The sequence below is a fragment of the Anoplophora glabripennis genome, unplaced genomic scaffold (assembly GCF_000390285.2).
Source record: "Anoplophora glabripennis isolate ALB-LARVAE unplaced genomic scaffold, Agla_2.0 scaffold358, whole genome shotgun sequence".
Classification (NCBI taxonomy): Eukaryota; Metazoa; Arthropoda; class Insecta; order Coleoptera; family Cerambycidae; genus Anoplophora; species Anoplophora glabripennis.
The window spans coordinates 175,426-188,107 of NW_019416493.1; the positions used below are offsets into that span (position 1 = coordinate 175,426).

General features: G+C 32.6%; 1 protein-coding gene and 1 pseudogene across 2 annotated transcripts in view; both read left to right on the forward strand.

Annotated features, from left to right (window-relative positions):
- Positions 1-2,499: 2,499 nt before the first annotated feature.
- LOC108907039 lies at positions 2,500-7,805 on the forward strand (annotated as a pseudogene).
- Positions 7,806-10,841: 3,036 nt separating this feature from the next.
- LOC108907040 (cathepsin B) overlaps positions 10,842-12,682 on the forward strand; it is a 9,777-nt gene continuing 7,936 nt past the window's right edge. Inside the window, exon 1 of one of the 2 annotated variants that reach the window (XM_018710549.1) lies at positions 10,842-10,933. The gene's annotated coding sequence lies outside the window, so the exon portion shown is untranslated. The remainder of the gene's footprint in view (positions 10,934-12,682) is intronic. The other variant, XM_018710550.1, reaches the window with a different exon arrangement.

Here is a 12,682-nt window from a genome sequence, read left to right on the forward strand (position 1 = left end):
GAAGAGTAGGTTAGGTTGTGAAACAATCTGAAAAGCAAAAAGTATGTACAATATTTTCTTATTGGCGTGGAGTGAATCCATACCTAGGAGTTATAGATTTTGAAAAATTAATTTTTAAAGAAATTTGACATATGCAAGGGTTCGCGGAGATGCTAGTTACTCTTTGCAGGAGCGTGATATCAAGCGGATTTTTGGTACCTGTAAATGGCATAGGTAACACTACATCTAATTAATTTCAACATTGTATATCCTAATTAATCATTTATGAGTGATTTATTTTTGCAGTCAATATTTAGTTAGTTAAAAACCAAGTCTGAGTAAAAAATGACTCAATAATAGTTAAATTTAAATCATATTAGAGAAAAAGTCAACTCTAAATTGGTTTTATATACTCAGGATAGAGTCAACAGTCACTCAATTGATAGTTAGCAGTAACTAGGATTTGAGTAAAACTCACTCATTTCTGATGCAATAGTTTCACTCAGATTGTTGTACTCATACTAATAGACTTAAAATTTCACTCAATCGAGTGTGAGTAAAAATTGATACATTATTGAGTAAAATTGAGTGAAATTTGAGTGAAATATTTTTACAGCGTAGAACATCGTGTATATTCTTTATTTCAATAGTGATTATATCTCCTAGCAAATAATGTTACTAATATCTCAAGTAGCTTTTAATGAACTCATATCTGTGGCAATGATTTTCAAATTTTTTACAAACTGGAGATCTCTTAAAAAACACATAATTGCAAGTCGATTTCATTGTTTCTATATTTTAAGTAGATATACTTGTATATAACAGAACATTAGATTTTTGGTTAGATATTGTTGTATCGATCTGTTAAGTATTAATACACTTGTCCTATGAATTATGTTTTATTCTCATGCGACTTGATATTTGAATACATAAAATTAAAAATTTCCTTTTTATTTATCAAAGACCTAGGTACTCAGAAGATTAGACGTCATATATATTATAAAGATACACTATGCGATACTAAAGTCAGTAAGTTTCAAGAAACCAGTGGAACCATTGGCAGTCAGTTATTTTTTTATTGTAAGTAGTACAAATAAGTTACAAATGCCTATAGAAAATATGTTGAATGTTTTAAATCTATTTTAATTTCCTAAAATTTATTCAAGCAATGAACTGAATTTTCTACATTTTTAAGCAAAAATAGGTTTAGTAGGATGCCCTAAAATTTGATCTCTTCCGATTCCTGTAGCAAATTTGTTGCTGCATATTATTTAGTCTACTTATTTACTTAAAAAAAATAAGTATAATAGGAAAAACGTAAATGGCGAATCAGATTTAAACTCTATTTCCTTTAGATTTTGTCTCTGTGTCGCACCATGTATTTGTCTATGACACTTCTGATTTACTTCCAAAACTTTCGCGATCAGTACCAAGTGGATTATATGTTTTTTGGGTCGCTGAAACGGAATCCGAAATCTGTTTTGGCCCATCACGTCAACGTTTTTTCTAACCTCAAATAAACAGCTTGAAACTTACACTCAACAATATCAACCCTTAAACCATATAACCCTACACTTTCACAACGCAATAACCTTGAGATCGATAACCTATAACTCTAAAATCCATAACCTGAAAATCTATAACCTCAAATCTCATAAAACTCAAATCCCAATAGACTTCAAACAGAAAATGAGCAAAAAAAACAAAAAAACTTAGATTAAGGGACTCACGTAGTTCAAGCACTCCAAAGGGAACAGATGCCTGCTACGTCCACGTAGTTGTTCCTGGGTATCGCTAAATATAGGTTATTAGAATGCAAAAAATCTTGACCTTATTGAGTATTCGAATTACAGTTTTCGAGACCCAATCTTTATGAGAAATAAGAACTGGTTCAAAATTTCTTTCTACAAAACAAGAATTAAGTCTCGGATATAAATTTTTATTATAACTTTCTGAGATTAGGCTTTTGAAGGCTCAGTCGAAAATCTTTTTGTTGTCACGATTATGGGGCTATAAGGTTATGACATTTCTGGGTTATAGGATTGTAGAGTTTTGGGGTATAGGATTATGGACTTTTGGGATTATGGGAGTTTTCAGGTATTAGGTTGTACGGAGTTATGAAGATGTGGAGTTATGATATTAAATTGTACATGATTTGGAGTTATATTGTGACATGCAATTTTCTTCTGTTACACTTCAGGAGTTTATGGAGGTTATGGAGGAGGTTATGAAGTGATGGAGGTGTAGAATTATGAAGTTAAAACTCTCCGAGATTGAGATTTGAATTTAGCTTGTGCACAACTTTGTGTTCTCCCGCTAAGAAATGCGTAATAGCCACAACGAAAGGAATGATTTTCAAACAGTGTGTTCTCATTTACATATTTTAAATTTTTTTTTAATAAAAATTGTCAATTGTCACAATTTCAAGTCGAACCAAAGTTTTCAATTTAAAGTTTTTCTCTTACCTTTCTAACAATATCATTTTCACTACAACCAAATCAACATTCCTTCCAGGTCAACATGAAGATCATTCTCTGCTTAGCTCTGGTAGTTGCGTCTCAAGTTATTCCCAGCGCAGATTTCTACCCTCTATCCGATGAGGTCATCAAGAAAATCAACAGTATGCAATCCACTTGGACTGCTGGCAGGAACTTTCCTGTGAACACGACCCTAGATCAACTCCGAGCATTAGCTGGTACCCATTTTAGGCCAATGAAGACTCTGCCTACCAAAATGCATGACGTGAACAATGGCCTGACTGCCCTTCTATTAAAGTAATCAAAGATCAGGCTAAATGCGCGTCTTGCTGGGTAAATATTGAGTGATCAGTGTATTATGGGTTCTATAATATACCCCCGCATCTAGAATTAACAGTAAATAAACAACGTACATGTTTATAGGCCGTTGCTGCCGTTGGAGCTATGACTGACAGGATTTGCATCCATTCTAATGGCGAAAAGAAGGTAACAGTCTCAGCACAGGACTTATTAACTTGATGTGAGTATTGTGGAAGCTGCTATGGAGGACTTATGGATGCAGCTTGGAGATACTGGATACAAAACGGCATCGTCACCGGTGGAGAGTATGGAGAAACAGATGTAAGTTTGGGCAATAAATCCTCAACCCAGTGTTATTCTAGTTGAAGCTCTCCAGCCGCATATTTCGAAAGTCAGTAGAGTCTACTAAATGTTATTATATAGCATACATAAATAACATTAGTTCTGATTAAATCAATATTACTTTCTATAGCGGCAAACAAATGATAAAGTAAACGTCCATAATTCGTTTATAGGGCTGCAGAGCATATTCTTTGGAACCGTGTGACCACCACATCTTAGATCCTAATAAAACAACCTGCGAAACATATGGCCCAACACCTGCTTGTGTCAAACAATGTGATTCCAGTTCACTCAGTTACGAAAACGAGCTTACTTTCGGCAGAGAAGACAGTATTTACATGATTTCTACCGACGAGACCCAAATCCAACTGGAAATCATGAAAAATGGTCCAGTGGAAGCCGGATTCTATATGTACTCTGACTTTTACGCCTACAAAAGTGGTGAGAACCTGTGTCGCCTTCTGGTACTAACTAACTGTAGGATGAAGTAGCGTTAATCGTACCGCTAATTAAATTGTACCATTGCACATTTTTCAAAATTTGGAACCCTTCTATCTCAGAAAATACTGCTCAAACAAAAAAAAAATGATTAGGACAAAAGATGCAGGGTTTTGAGAGACCAATCCAACGGTGATCTTGAGCATGACGCTGACCATGACCTTGAATGTCATTTAGAGGTCAAGTTGAACATTTTAAATGGAACCGTATGCTTTTGACTCCGGAAATGGTAATAGCGGAAATTTTACGTTCGAATGTGACATTGACCATGACCTTCAAGGTCATTTAAAGGTCAACCTGAAAAATTTAAATGGAACCGTATATTTTTGACCACGGAAATGGAAAAAACGGAAATTTTTACGTTCGGATATGACCCTGACCATGACCTTCAAGGTCGTTTACAGGTCAAGTCGATTTTTAATAAGTGACCCGATATTCTTGACTGCGGAAATTGAGTGAGCGTAAAATTAAAAAATGACCTATACCTATCATGTGTTTGACCATGATCTAAAGGTAACTGTAACGTCAAACGCAAGCAAAGAACTTAAGTTTAATAATGCTCTCACGAAAAAAATTGAACGGCACAAATTTTCCGCTCTTACATTTCCGGGGTCAAAAGTATACGGTTCCATTTAAAATTTCCAACTTGATCTCTAAATGACCTTCAAGGTCATGGTCAAAGTCACCGTTGGATTGCTCACTCAAAAACCTGCATCTTTTGTCCTAATAATTTTTTTGTTTGAGCAGTATTTTCTGATAGAGGGGGGGGGTGTCCAAACTTTCTGAACACCCTGTATATCATATATTAGAATATCGAAAATTTTAGGTATGTGATATGAAATTTTATAGTGATTTATTGAGGGAAACTACTGTTTAAGTAATTTTTTCGAAATCTATCATAAACATTTTTGTGCATGTCGTGAATAATTATTATTGTACAATTGTAAATGTTTGCAGCTGAAAAATAATATAACCATTTGCATATGCCGTAATGCAATAGACTATTTTAGTATGACGTCGCATTTAGGCAACTCGCCACAAAATTATCATAGTTGAAATTGTACAGGGTGGTTGATTTTCGATAGTTTTATAGGGTACAGCCAAAACGGTGATAGATACAAAAAATCTGATATCGATGTCCCGTCCTTTTTTTTTTGAGTTTACTTCGCTGGTCCCAAAAGATCTTGGCTAACTTGATTAGTTTTAGATATACAGGGTTTTTTTGAAAAATGGCCCATTTACATTAACCTCTCTATCTCCGTTGTCATTCAATTTAGAAGAAAAAACTGTGCACATTATTTGTTCTATTTTTTATTAGGAAGCCATTATCGTACTCAGATTTTTTACAAAACGCACAGTTTCTCCGATATTGCATAAACATAGGTTTTTTTAAATAGAACACCCTGTATTTGGCCATCCCGTTGAGTAGCATTTTTTTTAACCTTTTCAGCCATATATAATAATAGATACTTTTTATTTGCCTAAATGAAGAAAAATGCAAAAATGTAGATATAGATATTTTTTCAGTTGGCCATGTTATTTATTTATTCGTCTTTTGTTGTTTAATATTGACAGTTAGTTTATTTTTGACTGATTGAAAGCTTGTTAAACGTCTATTACTTGGTTTTAATTTTGAAAAGTATAAAAATGGTGTACGAAAATCTTCACAAAGTTCAAATGTTAGAGTGTTACATTGAAAGTGAAAAAAATAGTGACACAGCTTTAAACTTATATTTGGAGAGATACCCAGAGCGTCATCAGCCAGAAAAGAGAATTTTTAGCCGACTCTATGATAATTTGTGTGAGTTTGGTTCTTTTCAAAAACCGAGAGCTAAATCTTATAATATACAGAATAGAGAAGATGATGAAATCAATACTTTAGCTTTTGTTGTCGCAAATCCCAACGTATCCAGCAGAGAAATTCAAAGAACGATAGGAATTGGTAAATTCAAAGCATTGAGAATTTTAAAAAAACACAAGTTTCGACCATATACTATAAGAAAAGTCCACCATTTGCATCCAGGAGATGAAGAGAGACGCATCATTTTCTGCCAATGGTTTTTGCAGCAAACTCATGTATACCCCAATTTTTTTCAAAATGTTATTTGGACCGACGAGGCTTTTATAAGCAGCGAAGGTATATTCAACCGGCATAATGCGCGTTATTGGTCAGATGTTAATCCTCACCAAACTGTGGCCAGAATTCAACAAGGGCGATTTGGTTTTCATGTATGGGTAGCTCTCTTCCACAATAGAGTGTTAGCTTACGAAATGTACGATGAAAACCTTAACGCTCAGAGATATGTGAGAATTTTACAAGAAAATATTATTGAACTGCTGGACGATATGTCACTAGCTCAACGATATAATATGTTCTTTCAGCATGATGGTGCGCCTCCACATAATTCCCACATAGTTAGAGAATTATTAAATCATAATTTCGGGGACAATTGGATCGGTACGTACGGACCAAACAGGTGGCCGCCTAGGTCACCAGACCTAACCCCTATAGACTTTTATTTTTGGGGGGATGTTAAAGACAAAATTTATAAGTATAGAGCTAATAATGTCGAGGAGCTAAGGGAACATTTTGAAAACTATATTCAGCGGGTGTCAAATATTCACATTTACAATGCGACCCGTTCCATTGCCAAACGTTGTCAGTTATGTATCAACGAAAATGGCCGACAATTCGAGCACTTGCTGTGACTTTGTTATGTCATTTTTGTTTTATTGTTGTTTCTCTCATTTTATAGTTGTTATTTTTGTTTAGTTTATGTTTAGATAATAGTTATAAGTGTACCTATAATTAAACCTATTAAGTAAAGATAAATGGATAATCTAATTTATTTTTTTTTTAATCTTTTAGTCTAAGTTAGGTGCTTAACATAAAAATAATAATAGAAAACGAAGAGACCAATACTAAATATAACAATAAATAACATGGCCAACTGAAAAAATATCTATATCTATACATTTTTGCATTTTTCTTCATTTAGGCAAATAAAAAGTATCTATTATTATATATAGCTGAAAAGGTAAAAAAAAATGCTATTCAACGGGATGGCCAAATACAGGGTGTTCTATTTAAAAAAACCTATGTTTATGCAATATCGGAGAAACTGTGCGATTTGTAAAAAATCTGAGTACGCCAATGGCTTCCTAATAAAAAATGGAACAAATAATGTGCACACTTTTTTCTTGTAAATTGAATGACAACGGAGATAGAGAGGTTAATGTAAATGGGCCATTTTTCAAAAAAACCCTGTATATCTAAAACTAATCAAGTTAGCCAAGATCTTTTGGGACCAGCGAAGTAAACTCAAAAAAAGAGGACGGGACATCGATATCAGATTTTTTGTATCTATCACCGTTTTGGCTGTACCCTATAAAACTATCGAAAATCAACCACCCTGTACAGACCGAATCTGACCCTTCTGTACTTTTTACATAGATACCTACTATAAAATGAACTTCAAATTAATTTATTTTTACAAGGATTTGGAAGTATTTAAGATCAACAAACACGTGTTTTGTAAAATAGATACACTATTGTGCTTAGAACTTACAAAAAATGACATAAAAGAATATATATTCCTATTAATATTTAAATAAAGTAAAAATTTAACATTAGCCGTCTTATTCGTAATGCGCATGCTTGGAAAGAATAGCCTCATACGCAGGTGAGACATGTCATCGCTGACATTATTAGCGGTTAGTGGTTGCTTTTCTGTACTACTCTTTATCTTGATCCATTTGTAGGGCATATTCGTATGGGGGAAATCAGCAATACAGGCTCGTATAGAGTATCAAAATTTTGAAATATTATTTTGATATCAGTTTAAATCAATTTAATTCTACAAAAACGATATTTTAAAAACGATACTAATTAAGAACTAATACCAAGACTGTAACATTCAAATATAGCTAGTTGTTTCTTGACATTTTTTGGTTCTAATGTACAGCACGCATTATATTTATTGTTATAATTGCTATTTTACTCCAGGTGTGTATCAGCCGACAGATGGATTCTATGCAGGAGGACATGCCATCAAACTAATAGGCTGGGGTGAGGAAAACGGCATTCCTTACTGGCTAGCAGCTAACTCCTTTAACACTGATTGGGGCGAAGATGGATTCTTCAAGATGAATCGTGAAGACGAACGTAATCGAATGATTGAAGTTTACGGAGGATTGCCGAAATTGTAAGGAGATAGAAGTTATCTTCTAATTTTAATGTCGTCTACAAATATATAATTTAAAGCATAAACATTTGTACAACTTTTTTCATAACCTTTCACAAATCATGGCACATTGCCTGAAATAAGTAAGAATGTAAGAGAAATATCCTCTTTGCTTTGCTATTGAAGAATAGACAACGTATCTTTTCCATTTCATTAATATATATATATAACCAAGAGGACTGTATGCCCCAGCACTACAGTCTATGGGCTCTTTATGTTGCTGGAAATCTATTGCCTCCCAGTACACCCTTGGCCAAAATCTTCTTTCTTTTTCAATGGAACTATAGTATTAGTTAGACCTAGACTGCTGATTTTTCTAGGTTGTTATTCTTCAAATGACACTTGTGCTCCTTTAAACTTATACTGACTTGACTTCCCGTTTGTCCAATGTATATTTTTCCACATACGTGATGCCCTATACGCCAGGATCGTTCTTATAACTTGGTCTAGGAAATGGCCGTCACTAGTTTTGTTAGATGTTGTAGATGGTGCTAATATTGTGTTACCTTAAGATTATGTCAATCACTGTTGTCTTCTGACAGGTCTGTATTATTCAGAAGTTTCCTGTGTCTACAATGTCTTGTTCATAATAATATAGCTATCCTTATTGATCTTCGATTTTCCACATCTTGGACTATCAAGGAACTCTTTGTCCAGGAGTTCTTTGATATTATTTTTGGTATTGTCTCTAGTCTTATATATGCACCGAAATGTTTTAGCAGCTTTTCACAGGAAAGTTAGCTTCTAATTCTGAGATTCTTAGTAGATGAATTCAATTAAAATTGGACTATCGAATAAGACAAAAACAATGTCGAATCGAATAAGACATAAGCAATGTTCTCCGGTCACGCTAAAATAAGAAAGATAAAAAATAGGAAATGTTTCGGTTAGCACGTGGTTGTCTCACACTGATTGTGAGTTTTATTAAATAAAAAATTAATCGCTATGGATATTATATATTATATATATTATATATTATATTATTATTAGTGGATATTACTCTAATTTGATCTAAGTAGTTTCGACTTGTTTTCGAATATCATAGTTGCAAGTGTTTAGGGTTATGTAACAATTTTAAATGTTTACTAAATGCTTTTAGAAGAAGAAATATGTTTAATTTTGAATATTTGCATGGCGAAGTTTTTATTACAATTTGTTTAAATAATAACAATACATAAAGGTGATACAGTTAATTTATACACATAAGAATTGGTAATATAATTAGATACAGTTTTATACTCTGCTATTCACAATGTGTATCCAAAAATGTATACAAATGTTAGTAGTATATAAATACATCATAACAACGTTGTAGAATGAAGTACGACACAATATAATCAACAATACAACACTATATAGATAGAAATTAATTAAACATGTTAACAACAAAGTTAACATCGGTATTTAGATTACACAAAGCTGTTGGTTGTGATAAAGGAATGTTATTATATCTAAAAAACTGTGACATTCATGTTGTATAAACAATGGATGTTACAACATGATGGATCATAATAATAATAGTAATACAGTAATAATGGACAAAATAATCTCTTTTAAGTCCTCGTCTTTCAATTCTCCCCCCTCCCCCCTACCACCCAGGGGAAGATAGGGATCTTAACAAAACACAGCTGCAAAGAGTTAATACTTATCGTATTAACGAAAGTAATCGTAATCATAGGTAATCTTTTCGCCTGTTTTAAACAGATCTGCAACAGTAAGAAAGGTTTAATTTTTGAGTCCCTATGTGAAGTATTTATATCCGGTACATCGATCTGTTTTGGTACTTCGTGACCTAAGATTTATCTCAATTACTTGTGACATGATACTTAAATGTACGAAACAATTCTCCTACACACACTACGTAAAACACATTATGTAAAAATAAGTTTATTTAACATTTAACGTACGAGTATATATTGGAATTCTTTGACAATAAGAAAATGGTAAATTTAGATCGAAACTATAAATCTATCTACAGTGACCATCCTCCAGCTTTTCTCTCCGGAACAATGGACAAGAATGCGCTTCTATGTTCCTCTTAGTGGTACCTACACTGGTTGTCTGCCATCAGGTACTATTATCCTTATTGACCTTCGAGTCTGGATAGTCCTTTAAAAACATCTTGACTTGCTTCTGTTCAGGATTTTTTCTCCACCATTTTTGGTACCTTCTTTGAAATGGAACGAGATGTTTTAGAAGCTTATCGCAGGGAAGTTACGTTCTAAAATAGTCATAAAAACAAAAAGTATGTATGTAGTAATATGTTCTGCTTTGCTAGACCTTCGCAGCACAATGCAAGATTTATCTTTTCCTTTCTTTTCTTCTTACTAGTACCTACACTGGTTGTTTACCATCAGGTCAATATCATTCAGATGTTTCCTGGGTCTACAATATCCAGTTAGCAGTCTTACTGTTATGCTTACTAACCTTCGAGTTTCCATAGTCCTTTTAAAAACTTCTTGACTTGCTTCTGTCCAGGAGTTTCCCGCCACCATTTTTGGTACCTTGTTTGAATTGCGGTGAGATGGTTTAGAAACTTATCGCAGGAATGTTAGGTTCTAATTCCGCTAAAATACTCACAAAAACAAAAAGTATGTTGAATATTCATTAAATAACTGTCCAGTAGGGCAGAAGCACTATTATTTAAACATCGTTAACATTTTTCTTTTGAATAAATTTATTTTAACTGTGATCATATTTCCTACAAACAAAATGTTTTACTAATCTCCCAGGTGTTTTCTAGTGCACTCATACCTACGTTACATATTATCATTTATTTTAGAGATTGTAAGTATCTTCAAAAACCTCTTCACTGCATCGTAATAATGTACCTATATTTTAAATAAATAATAGTTTATGGATACATAGACAAGTCATGATACACTTACACGAGAATTATCTTTTAATTACATACGTGGGATTTTAATATTGGAATGCATAAAATGCAAAATTTCCTATTTATCAAATAATCAGAATACTAGACGTCATGATAAATATTATAGATAAACGCACATTATGCGTATATAAAGTCAGTAAGTGTCAGAAAATCGGTGAGCCAGTCGTTCGTAGTTAGTTTCTTCTTTCTACAAGTAAGTAAGTAGTTCAAACCAATATCAAATACATACACTGTAAAGAAATGAGTAAATTTTACTTAAAATCAACACAATTACTTGTTAAATTCCGATCAAACCTAATTGTGTTAAAATAACACTATTCGTTGACTCAACACTGGAAAACTTTTGAGTTAGTTTACTAAACTATGTGTGTCATATTGGTATAACGAAAAATTATGTTGATGCACTTTATTCTTTATTAGAATTCTAAATGCTATTATAAGAACATTGTACAGTATATGTGACAGATAAACACGTGAATATTGGACCATCTTTGCCACCGTTAGCCTTCTGTTCCCCAATCATATAGGTACACACAAGATAATAACTTTTAAGATTTCGACATGATTTAAATATGAAAAAACAAAATAATCTATAAAGCAATTAGATACTTACATAACTTTCTACTTCACAGAACACGGTTTTCTACAAAACATGCGTCTAACTATCTCTTCTCATCCAACTAGAAGAAGCGTAAAAGTCAATGCACAGTGAAATTTTACGATCATAACCGATTATAAAATACGTTTTACATATTAAAAACGGAAAAGTACTTAATCATTATGAAAACGAATAATTCCGTTAATATAGCTGTTTTATACAAATTCGGTTACAACAAAGCTTCTCTACTATACAAATAGAACATAAAGCATATAACTCATTATAATATTTATATAAATATTTCATAAAAGCATAAGGTGTATTAAGCGCTTTCCAGTTAAACTTATTGAATAATGCGTATGGAGAAGAGTGTTTTTTAAATGAAAGTTGTATATTTGTTAACAAAGTTTTAATATGCGCTATACAGATTATTCTAGAGATAAGCCCATTTCTTTGAGTGTAAACTCATTTCTTTGTTAAAATCTTGAGTTAATAAAAATTCAACACCAACATAATGTCAATCATAAATAACTTTATACCGCGTTATTTTTTATTTTGTACAGAAAACAAAAAAACATGTTGAGTTAAATTAAAATACCTATTACTATGATGATTTATTGGAATTTTAGCCAGCATTTCATCTTTTCTAAATTTACTAATTCGTTCAAGCATTCAATGTAATCTTAGATGTTTTTAAGATAAAGGGAAATTTTAGCAAGATAAGTTCTTATCAGAAAACCTTCAATTGAAGAGTTCGTTCTATCAGTTCGTTCCATATATCTTTTTTGATATTGATGATTTATTATCAAAAACTTGGTTCACTAATTTAAATGAGTGAATTTCGAATTCGAAAAAAAAATAATGAAATAACAATGAATTTGATTCATACTTATTTCATTTTTGTTTAAAACACTACAAATTTACAGATGATACATGATTCCGTAAAAAGATGTTTATTAATAAAGTTCTTTTAATTTTTTTTTAATCAGAAAAGTTCTCAAGTCAAATCTCGTCTATATTGAGTATGCAGTTATCAATACTACCTTTGGTAATAATCAGTGGCGGTTTTACCATAAGAGCTGCGGAGCTGCAGAACACATAAAATTTTATGTATTTAATCATATTAAATGTCAACAAAATATTTAAAGAATCCAAATGTACTCGCGCTAAAATAAATCTAGGAGCTTATATTATTATTTATTGCGACGCGAGCTACGCTCCTAAATATATGCAACCTCATATACACAATGTGTGGACAGCGAACAATTATATGCGTCCTTTGTTTTTATTGGCTGATCAGGCACGTGACCCAGTACACGGAGATAGGGGCTTTTGCGGCTGCAATAGT